Genomic DNA, 12,036 nt, shown 5'->3' with positions numbered 1-12,036 from the left:
TTGATCTCCTTCCCACTCCGGATCATCCAATGGAATCTTCTACATATCATCCAACAGATATACCTAACGTAAATTTACTTTCAGTAAAAAAATTTATTCTGCGATCATGTCTAGTATATTGTATCCTTGTATGCATGTGATATAATAATTAAAAATTATTATTATTTTTATTTTCCATTGTGCATGTTTACAAAACATATTTTAACACGCACCCGTATCGGACTACCCAACAAGGAGAATATTGAGGTGCTCAAATTTGACAGAGAATCGTGCTCCATAACAAACAACTACAAATCAAACATAAAGCAAATAAGTCCCAATTTAAAGCAGAACTAGTGATTTTAGTAGGGCTACTGATATATACAAGGGTAACAACTAATCCATATATTGTTGTCCCACCGTTAATTAAAAGCATGCCACAATGGTGAGGAATAAAAAGAAAGGAAGAAGAATCACTTGCCACGTCACACTAGACTGACTGACAGATTTCCTATATAGAAGAAATCTTCTCCTCTCCCACATAAAGGCTACGACTTCCACTGTTGTTAAACACGAAGCAAGGCACATGGTCAATTGGGGAAAAATTAGTTGTATCAAAATGAGAAGTGATGCCCCAGATTTTTTGTTTTTGTTTATCCTTATTCTAGTCTTTATATATATATATATATATATATATATAATGCCCCAGATTTTTTGTTTTTGTTTATCCTTATTCTAGTCTTTTTATATATATATATATATATATATATATATATATATATATATTCCTCTTGAGCATAAAAAAACTATGAAGTGATGGCTTCACTGATCTAGGTTTTAAATTTAAAAGCAACTATAGAAGCAATCTTAAGCCTTGAAGTCTGGAGTAAGTACTAAATGGAATTAGCTCATAACTACATTCTTGCTTCTTTAGAAGCTATACAATTTAGAAGGGTAAGTAATACCTGAACTACATCTCAAATTGAACTAATAATGCATATAACTTTAAAGCAAGTAAAAGTGGGAATGATGATAGTACTCTACATCAGTTTCTTCTCTAATGTCAGTTGGATAGCAAGCATCAACAACCATTCGCACACATGCATTACCTCTTCTTACACAAAGATATCCTCGTACAAGTTCACAAGGAATTGGAGGATCTGCTTGGTCACAGAGATACAGTAGGAAAAAAATGACGGGACAACTATAGCAGAAATTAATAAAGACGAGAAGGGAAAAGGAAAGAAAGACATACCTTCATTAGCACAGTCCTGTGCCTACAAACACCAAAACGTAATGTACCAATGGGCACAATGTTAGAATTCCATGATTTTTTATAACTTGTAGCTAGTTATCAAACAACTCAGAAAAACAGACATTAAACTCATTGTCACGCATATTCTCCAACGAGAGGAAGAACCAACAACAAGAGCAGCTGATTTTCTTTGACTGCGAGGCTGAGATCGCGCCTGACCTCGCTGCGAGGCTGCAGCTGAGGTCGCGCCCAGCCTTGCGACCTCATTGTGAGGCCGCGGCCAAGGCACAACCTAATCGCAGCCATGGGAGGTTGCGCTTCATCTGCCCTGCCGACGGGGAGGTGATCGGAGGTAAGCATAGAGGGGAGAGAAGCTCACCAGAGAAGAGATGAGAGAGGAGACCATGTGAGGAAGGAATTGGGAAAATGCGGGAAAAAATTACTTAAAATAATGACGGAAATTAATTTCTGTCAAAAAAATATGCTGTCGCTATTAATTTTCGATCAACAATTAATGATGGAAATTAATTCCGTGCTAATTCAATCGTTAAAAATCAATTGTCTTGTAGTGTTATGCCATCATTCTTAATTACATAAAATATGACAAAAGGCGATTCGCTCGCTCCCAACGCCCATACTCACCCTTCCCTAGACCAATATGGAGAAAGTAAATCACGGATGAGTACTAGTCATTAGTGCAGGTGGCAAGACATGCTAAGACCCGCTGAGTTTCAACATCAAGATCTGATGTGACAACACCCCATGCCTTAACCATCACACCACCCCGAGAGGACGCTTAATTGCATGAAATGAACCATATACAAGTTATGACATTTTCAATATTATGTATCAAATTTTCAATTACAACAAGATTAAAAACCTACACATCATACCCCTAGGGTACAGTGTGGTGAGGTAATGATGATTCTCATTTAATGAGGATTTAAATTTTATATTGAACATTTACGATCGCCACAGACTTAGAATCATTAGTGATGCTGAATGTTATGTCAATATCTACTTATTTTCCAGAATTACTTGATGGTCGATCTATAAGGTCGGGCCATCAACCTTTAAAATTAATCAGTTCGTCAAAATTGAATATCTAAATTACTAAAAAAAAAATAAGAAAATACACATCATGGCATAAGCTCCATATACAAGTCATGGAGTGAATAATATGTATCAATGAAAAATAATTAATTATCATGCGTCAATTTTTCGATTAAAAATTATGCAAGTCATGGAACATATGTACCATGAGTCAAAGCATGAACATCATAAGTCAATTGTCATGAAATTAGACAATTTTTTTTTAAAATGAACAAGTCATTGCATGAAAAGCATAGCATGATATTCATCCTGAGTAGAACGACGTAGCAAGAAAAATGGCATATCAAGCTAGTCAAAGCATGTATAACCGTCAATTTCTAATACTGTGTTAAATACATAATTTGACACACTGCGTACTCTTGCAAATGTACCAAAACTACAATTTTAACATAAATCTATATTCATTTAGGGTAAAGGAATTATAGTTTAAAAATTCAATATCTATTGAAATTTTTTGGGTTACATTATAGATGAGCTCCTTAGATACTTTCATAATTATCATTTTAAAATCTTCAGAGTATAACTGAGTTGGTTATCACATGACAAATTTACAGAATTAAGCAAGAAAGACCTAGAAATTACCCTCACATGTGATGACTAACTTCAGTTTCCTGATTTACTCTCTCCCAACGATGTGTGGTAGTTATGGGAGGGATCCAGGCAGTGATAGGCTGTAAAAGTAAACTACCCACAAACAAATATATATATATATATATATATAATAAACTTTTGTCATGCATTCATGATTTTGCCAAACCTGAGTAGCCTCCTCCTCTCTTACCCCGCGATTCTCCACCCTGAAGCCCTCCCTCGTCACACCTCCTCCCTCGCCGCGACGACTCGACTAGCCGTCTCTCTCCCCGCCCTCCCTCGATGCGATGAAGCTCCCTGCAACGAAGCTCCCTGCGATAGCGCAACCTTGACCCTCACCGCGCCCTCCCCTGAGCCTCCCTCACTGGCCATGAGGCCGCGACAATGCTAAGGTTTCCATTTCCCCGCCCCTCCCTCTCTTGCCGCAACGAAACTCCATTGCAGGTAAATATAAATTTCAGGTCCGACGGATCCAACTGGACTTCCTCCATATATCAACCTATCTAGTCTTCCTGCCAGTTCCCAACTAGACTTCAGTCTACTGTTAAGTCCCATCAAGTCTTTCAGTCTTACACACTTGGTAAACATATTAGAACACACAACATCTAACTTACCTTTTGTTATATATTAAAACCTGAGTTTAATCGTCAGTACTAACTGCATCAGCAGTCTCCTCCTTTTGGATGTAATGACAACCTGCATTAAAGTTAAAAAAATATATACAAAATAATGAATTTATTTATGAGAAAAAAATAATTTCTCTTAACATTATTTTTGTGTTGTGTTATGATTTTTCTTATCTTAAACCTAGTACTCTCCCCCTTTGACATTCATCAAAACATAAACTAAGTAGTATAAGTAAACAAGAAGAAACAATCAATCGATAACCAAAGAAATAGACATATATACTAAAAAAAAACCAATAAGTCAAACATATAGAAGGTACAAGCATATCCAACAAAGGAACATAAACCAAAGTACTAAGAATGTCTAAGGGTCATCAGCTAATGGGGGTGGAGGAGGGTGAATCAAATGTAAGATATGAAGAATCTCGTCCATCCTCTAATCCATCCGCCAAAATCCAGTAGCCACCACTAGAAACTGACTGCCCGAGATGAAAGGAAGTCTCCTCGAGTCTCGCAATGCGCTCCCCTAAGTACTAGGAAGTCAAAGGCAAGGGTCGAAAATGGAAGAGATCCAAAGATGTCGAGAAAGGTGAACTCCGACATCTCCATCACAACCTCAAATGCCTCATCAACCTAGGTGGGGACGGCTGGCGGGATACCCCCTCTCCAAGTCATACCCCGAGGGCATGCACCCATCAGAAATTAATCCTCTGTCTCATTATAGCAAGTCTATCACCCTCTAACCAACTGAGCATCCCGTGGGAAACACTTAGACTAAATCGATATAGCCAATGCCGAAGGGGTTGACCCGTGGCAAACCAGCCATTTGGCAGGGCACGGCGAGGAGGACCGACCCATCATCTTGGCAAATTGGGAAACCCCCAACCCAATCTAATCAATCCAAGGCGGGTTGCGGGTTAAGCGGGCCAATCCACAAGCCCAACAAAATTTTTTAAAAAAAGCAAAAAGGTTTCATAACTTCAATGTTTTACCTCGAAAAGATTTCATCAATCAAATGCATTCATAAACTGGTATTTTAAATGTAAATGGACACAAATGAGTACTCATGTTTGATGAAAAATATTGTTTGTATTTCAAAATTATAACAAAAAAAAGATAATAATTGATATAAAACTTGGCTTATATGTATTTCTCAACCTATGTGGATCGCGGGCCTAGGCAGGTAGGCCCACAACAGACTTGGGTTGATAAAATTTCAATCCAATCCACTTAAATTATTTGACAGGGCAGACCAACTAGACAGGCCCAAGCCAAATTGACGCCTCTAGACACTTAACCAACTAAAACAATTCAACAAAAAAGTGAAATCCATCATCCTGACGGCTCCCCACGACTGCCTCATACCATTGGGAATGAGTAAATCAAGAAATTATAAATGGTTCCCACGGGAGAGGGTATGGTCACATAGCTTTACCGGGATTCGACCCTACACCATTCAGCAATTCTACCCGGTGGTTACCATCTCAACTATGCTCGAGGGCCTTTGCCAGCTAAAACAAAAAAAATGTAACATCGAACCTGGGGTAACCGACCGAACTCTAGGGAAGTTTCCCATTGACCACCTTGGTAAATTAAAGAAATGCACATGAAGGTTCATCCTGACAACCAGTATTCTGATCAAGTCTACTACCTATTAAAGTGGAAATTTTTTTAATAATATATCGTAACTGAGTTTCAAACTCTAGATTCCTAACCTATCACTGGAAGACCTAACACTTAGCCAACTAAAAGAAGCACATGAAAGATCTAGTTTTAGTGCACTACTAGAAATATGACCTATTACGACACTTTCTTAATGACATTTAATTTTAAATGTCATTATAAATATTTTTTAATGACATTTATCAAAAGAGATTATTTTAAATATTAAAATATCATTTTAGACTATTTATGGTGACCAATTTTAACAATATCATGATATAACATAGTAATATAACCTAGTTTCGTGTTTCTTTTTCCCAGCCACAGTCGCTATCTTTTTTTTCCCCGTAGCACTGTATGCTCAAGGCGCCGATTCTTTCTTCTCGATCCCTAACTCTCGCCGTTGTCGCTCCTCACATCACCCATGCTCGCTCGTCGCTCCTCTCACTTTCTCCTCCCTAACCTTCTCTCGTCGTTGCCACTCCTCTCACCAATGCTCATCCATCTTTCTTGCTGCTCCTCTCCCCTTCTCGTCCCTAGCCTACTCTCGCCGTTGCCACTCCTCTCACCAACGCTCATCCATCTTTGTCGCTGCTCCTCTCCCCTTATCGTCCCTAGCCTGCTCTCGTCGTCACTACTCCTCTCACCCACACTCACGCATCCCTATCGTCGTTGCTGCTAGCCGTCATCCTTCATTGCGCATCTCCACCATGATTCCTCCACAACACTGCCTCCACTGCGATTCCTTAGGCTTACGGTAATCTTTTGAATCCTTAAATTAACCAAATCATTCTCCTTATCATTGATTAACTAGCAATAGCGAATTATGAGAACCTTGAAACCTCCTCGATTACAGAAATAGAAGGAACCATACAGTGGAAGTTTTGGTCTAAGAAATCTGAAGCTTTAAAGGTATTTCCTTATTACCTTTTGGTTTTTAGTACCGTTTATTTTTCATGAAATTTGAATCCTACTTCTATGAAAGTAAGATTGATTGATCCCCAACCATACAAGTAATTCCTTGTTGCCTTGCTTGTAGTTTGGAGAGGCGTCTGATGTAATTTCAATACATTTTTGTGTCATTTTCATGTAATCTTAAAATGATTACTTGGAGTTTGTTTAATTCACATGGTCTTAAAATGGTCGTAATTAATGCTTTTCACTAAATAATGATGAGGCCTTTTTTGGGATAAATTGTGGTTTTATTCTAAGAATATTAATAGATGATTATGGAAACTCAGAACTGTTATAAATGTAGACATTATAGCAACTTGATACGGGCTTTGAATGATTAAAATTCAAAACATAAATAACCATTATGGAAATCAAAAACAATAGGAACAAGTGAGATGCATAGATATACCACAAGCTAGCATATCTGGATTGCATTGTCGATATTCAACTAAAATCTTTCGACCATCTTTTCAATGTGTCCATTGACCTTCTTCCTAGCTGTTTGCTTTGTGCTTATCCCAGAGAGGCTACCAAACTACCTAAATTTTTCACAGACAACAGCAACCTGTTTGTAATCCAAAGCACCATAGCTTTCCTCATTTCAGAATTCATGGCTAGTAGAAAATTGTTCAATCAATTAATACTGCCAATGGTCTCTCCATTTTGAGCTTCATGCAAGACTAATGAAAATACATAAACAACAAGTGTAACATTAAAACCCACAGCAGGCACAAGTAGCAAAGCAGGTGCTACAAGCTTCATGCAAGACCAACACATGAGTTCCAAGCATCTTGGCCGGTTTACATCTAAGTATGGAGGTTTTATTATATGTTTTATTAATTACTTGTGTTATCGATTAGATGTCTATATTATTAGGTTTTGTTTAGGAATTAGTCCAATAAAATGACCTAACTATTTGTTTAATTATAGACTGATTTAATGGATCACTCTATAATTATTCATCAAACTGCTGAATTATATGCCCATTGAGTACAATTTTACTATTGAATTTTAATTATTCATCAAACTGCAAGATCTAACAGCACAGTTAATTTTTGTCTTTCCAAATGTGCTTGACTAATTTTTGCATTCAGAGTTGGAACAGTAGAAGCAAAAGAGACTGAAGGAAGCATACAGTGGAAGTATATTTGATGTTTGCTAACTTATACCCCGTCCTTGTTTGTAGATTAATCATTTGGCTCAAGAGATTAGAGAACTAGCAATATCTTGACAAGTGGCCATAGTCAATGGTGAAAATTCTACTGGTAAAGTCTTGGAAATCTTCAAGACATTTTATTTCCTGTTTTCCTTTATTTGCTTTAAATCTTTTCATTTCCGTCTTCACCTATTTTTTTCCCTTCAGTAATGTGTTTATCATGTTTCTTACTTGCAATTTCAATACATTTTTTGGTGATGCCATCATAGCTTTGGTGTCACTAAAAGTACACTATAAGGATATTTATGTGTGTCCTTATATATCTTATTTCTAGTAGTGGTGGGAGCATTTAAATATCAACCATTCAGCAAAACCAACCTCAATTGAACTCCTCTTTAGTCAAGTCAACACTGGATCTAAACCCTTGTAATACCCTCTATCTAAGAAAATCACTAAAATCTTACTCACTTCCGACAACTTATCTCAATCGTCTCGTGCGAGATGTCATCATTGCTAGAGATTTTCTAGTAAACAATATAAGATGTTAATCTCTCCCCTTTAAATACTCTCTAGAAGTAAACGCACACTAGCCCCCACGGGCGGGATCAACCGGTTATGACATGGTATTCTTGCAACATGGGTCGAGAGGTCGAAGGTCTGCGGCAGCAATTGCGATAACATCAATATCTGTCCGTGCTAAACACCTTCGACCGCCATGTCATCGCCGGGCCCGTATTCACCGTGATTTACTCCCTCTCATACTCGTGGGGCAGGGGTGAGGGGGCCGCTGGGCGGCGGGACCCGCCTTTTGCAACATAGAAGTAAACGCACACTCAAAACGATTTAAAAATTATATATGTAAATAGATAAGAATATATTGTGAGAAGAATGTTACCTAAAAAAACTTCACAAATAACAATGAGACCTAACTCTTTTTGTAAGCATTAGGTGCCAAAAAAAAATACCAATAAAGCCTTTAAAATATGACCCAATGGTTCGATCCAAGCACAAAATTATATCACATATTTATCTCCATTTTATTAAGATAGATAAGTATGCCCAAGAATAAATGTACACAACTATTTTGGGATATTAAATACTAAAAAGTCGAAGAATGTTGATCCTCAAATAACTTCAAATCAAAGCCCAAATATATCCATTTACATTAGACCTTATAGACATGCTAAACCATGTTCAATAGATTGTTCCCAATATATCGATGAAGGGGCGGGTAAGTCATGCCATTCAATCGCAAAGGGAGCAACACCCCTTTGTAGATGGAGTCGGCTTTCAAGCTCTTCATCGAGAACAATGGCCTTGGAGATGAGGTCAAAACAGTCACCCACATGTAGGCGAAAGGAGAAACAAAGACAGAAAGGAGAGGGCAGTCATTAATTCTCTCAACTATAAAATTTTAAATTTGGTTTTTTCATTTTTTTTATAAAATACAATTATAACAAAAAAAAGACACAGAAAGTTACCAAAAACCACCAGCAAAGATTATGTTCAATAATGATATGATCTAAATGGAAAAAAAAAATACTAAAAGAATGACCAAATGCCAAAATAAAAAAAGATACAATTCATTCTTGACTTGCAAGAGTATCATTATCTCTTGGCATTATCACTTTGACAAGACACAAGATCATGAGACATAATTCAAAGGATAGAACTAATGAAAGTGGAAGTATCACAGTTCTATGAAGATCTCCCCAGCTAAAGATGATACAATGTGCAAACGTTGTTTGACAACAGTTGTTGCCTTCTAACCGGAGGCTACAATGCAATGCAAAGATTAAAGAGATACAATGTTGTATATCTCTATATTACATATGATTTAAGATGAAGATACATGCAACTAAACCAATGGAACTAACTCAGCTAGACGATGATCATATTAATGCTTACAAGAAAGACCTAAACATCTGTCTGACGTAGCTTACCAAGTTACATAAGCAATAATTCAATAGAGTAAAAGTCATATAAAAGGCATCAAAAGCACAAACAAACAATTAGATGCAACAAAATGGAACCAATCATTTATTAGAAGAAAGATTCAAAATCCAAAGATTCATGTATGTGTAGCTACTAGCAAAGATTGTTTCACTCCGGGAATCAAAATATAGTTTCGATATGAAAACCCAGCAAGAGAGATTTGAACATTAAATGTAAGATTTCGTGAAATTCTGCAAAATTAAGAAAACATAGAAAACTAATTAAGCAGATGAGCGAGAACCTGCGATACAACAGTATCTATCTCTGCTTGGAGAGGTGAAAATAGCTCCAAACTGCCGAAGCCACAATTCCAATCGTTGTTACCATGTTAACCGCCATTGCAATGGAAGACAGCTTTTTATAGTACTCCTTCAATCTTTCTTTCAAATCCCTGGCTATGACCTCTAATTCCATCGCTCTGCTACGTTGGATCTGCCAATGAATGAGGCGTCTTTCGAATGCCTGAAGCTCCAATGCGACCATGTTGGCAACGGATGGATTATCCTTCATGAAGAGGAGTGTTTCCTTGAGGTGGCAGAGTTGATCGACGAGAACCTTGAGCTCTTCGATCAGTGACTCGGCAGCAAAAAGCTCCGCTTGTTGAGCTGAAGGGAGATCAGGCCGCGCATTCAGGAAATCCAGGATCTGCTCTATGTGGAATTCAAAGGAGGCGAGAGCGTCAGCGTGAGCAGTGGCGAGAGAGGTGGAGAATTCTTCCGCCATGGATGTTGATTGGACTCTTCGCTTGGGACAGTGAACACGAGCAAAACCTAAAAAAGCGTAAGAGCGTTTTTAAAGGAACGGATGTGATTAAGCAACGATGATGATGGTCTGACGAACGGTAAATGATAATGCCACGTAGGAGTAGTGATGTAGGTAAAATTGCAATTTGATCTATTTTTTTTTTATAATCCTTGTATCAAACCGTACTTCAAACTCGCGTTGCTTGACAGTCTTGAGTCGAGCCCTGAGTAAGTAATTCGTGGGTCCTTTGTCGTTCGCCATGATGGTTTAATTATTTTTTAAATTGATATTATATATTTAATTATTTTTTAATTGATATTGAATATTTAATTTATATTGATTAATTTTGTGATGGACCGATTGAGTCTTAGGAAAAATCTTTATAAGATAACAAATAATACACTCATAACGAATGATGTGTCAATTCAATATTTTTATGTTAATGTCTATTAAAAAAATTTATTAATTAATTCGTTGAGATTATTCTTAAATACTTAAAAAATTAATAAAATAATTTTAAAAGACTTATATTTATTTAAGTTATTTATGTGTTTCTTAATATTTTTTTTAGTTAGCATTAGGTATTCAGCTTATGTCAATTAATTATAAGAATGATCTCATAAAATTATTTTATAAAATAAGAAACACTCATAGCGAATGTTTTTGAATTTTATATCAAATTGAGCTTAGCTAAACAAATTTCATGTACAACTAAAAGAAAGTATATACAAATCTTACTATTTAATTAAAAATATCAATCCTGTATTAATTAATTTTGGTAACACTAAAATTAAATTATGTTAAAGTCCCTTTTTATTTCACATTGAAAAGAATTTTAAACCTTATAGTAATTTTCTTTAATTATTTTTATATAAAAACTATGTACTAGGTTATCTTTAGTTCCACATTTTAGGATTGGTAATATTACGAGTAGAAAAAATTTTATAAATATCTTGGGCCGGCAATATTAAAAAGTATACTTTTCTTAATCTTTTGGTTAAAATCAAATGTAATATCCATTCTTATCAGTTTAATATTTAATATAAAAAAATAAATTAATTTTTTTATGAGGGAGAGTTTGTTATAGTAGCTCACTGTTGGAGTTCTCGAGCATCGTCTTTACGTTGCACTACTGCATGGGTTTGACGCACCCTTACCAAGTCCAATTTATAGGTTTAGGATACTAATTTACGTATATTCATACATTATATTACATATGTAACGTAAGTGTGCGTGGGCTACTTACTATAAAAAATCTTCTTTAGTTAGATTTTTATAGTGCAAAAATAAAAAAGACGCTCATCATTTGACAAATCAAAAATGAGTACCCCTTTTCTTATAATTAAAACCAAATGGGATCTCCATTTAAAGTAAATTATCTGATGCGGTGGTAAAGGGAGCCCCACCAAATATGAGTCAAAGGTGGGAACAACAACTGACGCGGAGGTTAAAATCAAGGTAGTCAAAGGCAGAAAACCGCCTGGTCACCAAAGGTTGCTGAGCGGGTGGCAACAGGCCGAGTAGGCCTGAAGAGTCCGTTCGATTCGGAGGGGATCCCGACCGAGTTACTCCTCCGCTCGGCCAAACAGTGGGACCCCTTGCTTAGCTCATTATATCCTTCTGGAAGTTTATGTCGCTAAATGTGCAGCATGATCAACAGACAAATCATACGATAGAAGTTTCTACTGTCATATCAAGGATTTGCACACCCTGTGTTAAGGAATTGTGTCAGAGATACTTTTCTGACATGCCCTTTAATAAGACAGTTGGAAAAACATGCACGTATCTTAAGAAGCGTGCACGTCTTCTACTGGAGCACTATATAAAGGGGGGTTCATGCACCAACGGAGGTATGCGTTATTTGTGATTAGACTCCTATTGTTGCTACAGTTCTTTGTTGTCTTTCTACTATTCCAGTGATTGATTTAAATGTCGGAGGGCCAACGCCAGAGACCCCTTCC

The 12,036-nt window shown here is 36.7% G+C and overlaps 1 pseudogene; it reads left to right on the top strand.

Annotated features, from left to right (window-relative positions):
• Positions 1-11,051: 11,051 nt before the first annotated feature.
• LOC122028374 lies at positions 11,052-11,231 on the top strand (annotated as a pseudogene).
• Positions 11,232-12,036: the final 805 nt, after the last annotated feature.

This window comes from Zingiber officinale, chromosome 10A (genome assembly GCF_018446385.1).
Source record: "Zingiber officinale cultivar Zhangliang chromosome 10A, Zo_v1.1, whole genome shotgun sequence".
NCBI classification, from domain to species: domain Eukaryota; kingdom Viridiplantae; phylum Streptophyta; class Magnoliopsida; order Zingiberales; family Zingiberaceae; genus Zingiber; species Zingiber officinale.
Note: the sequence above shows the minus strand (reverse complement) of the source record. Positions and strands in the feature narration are given on the sequence as shown.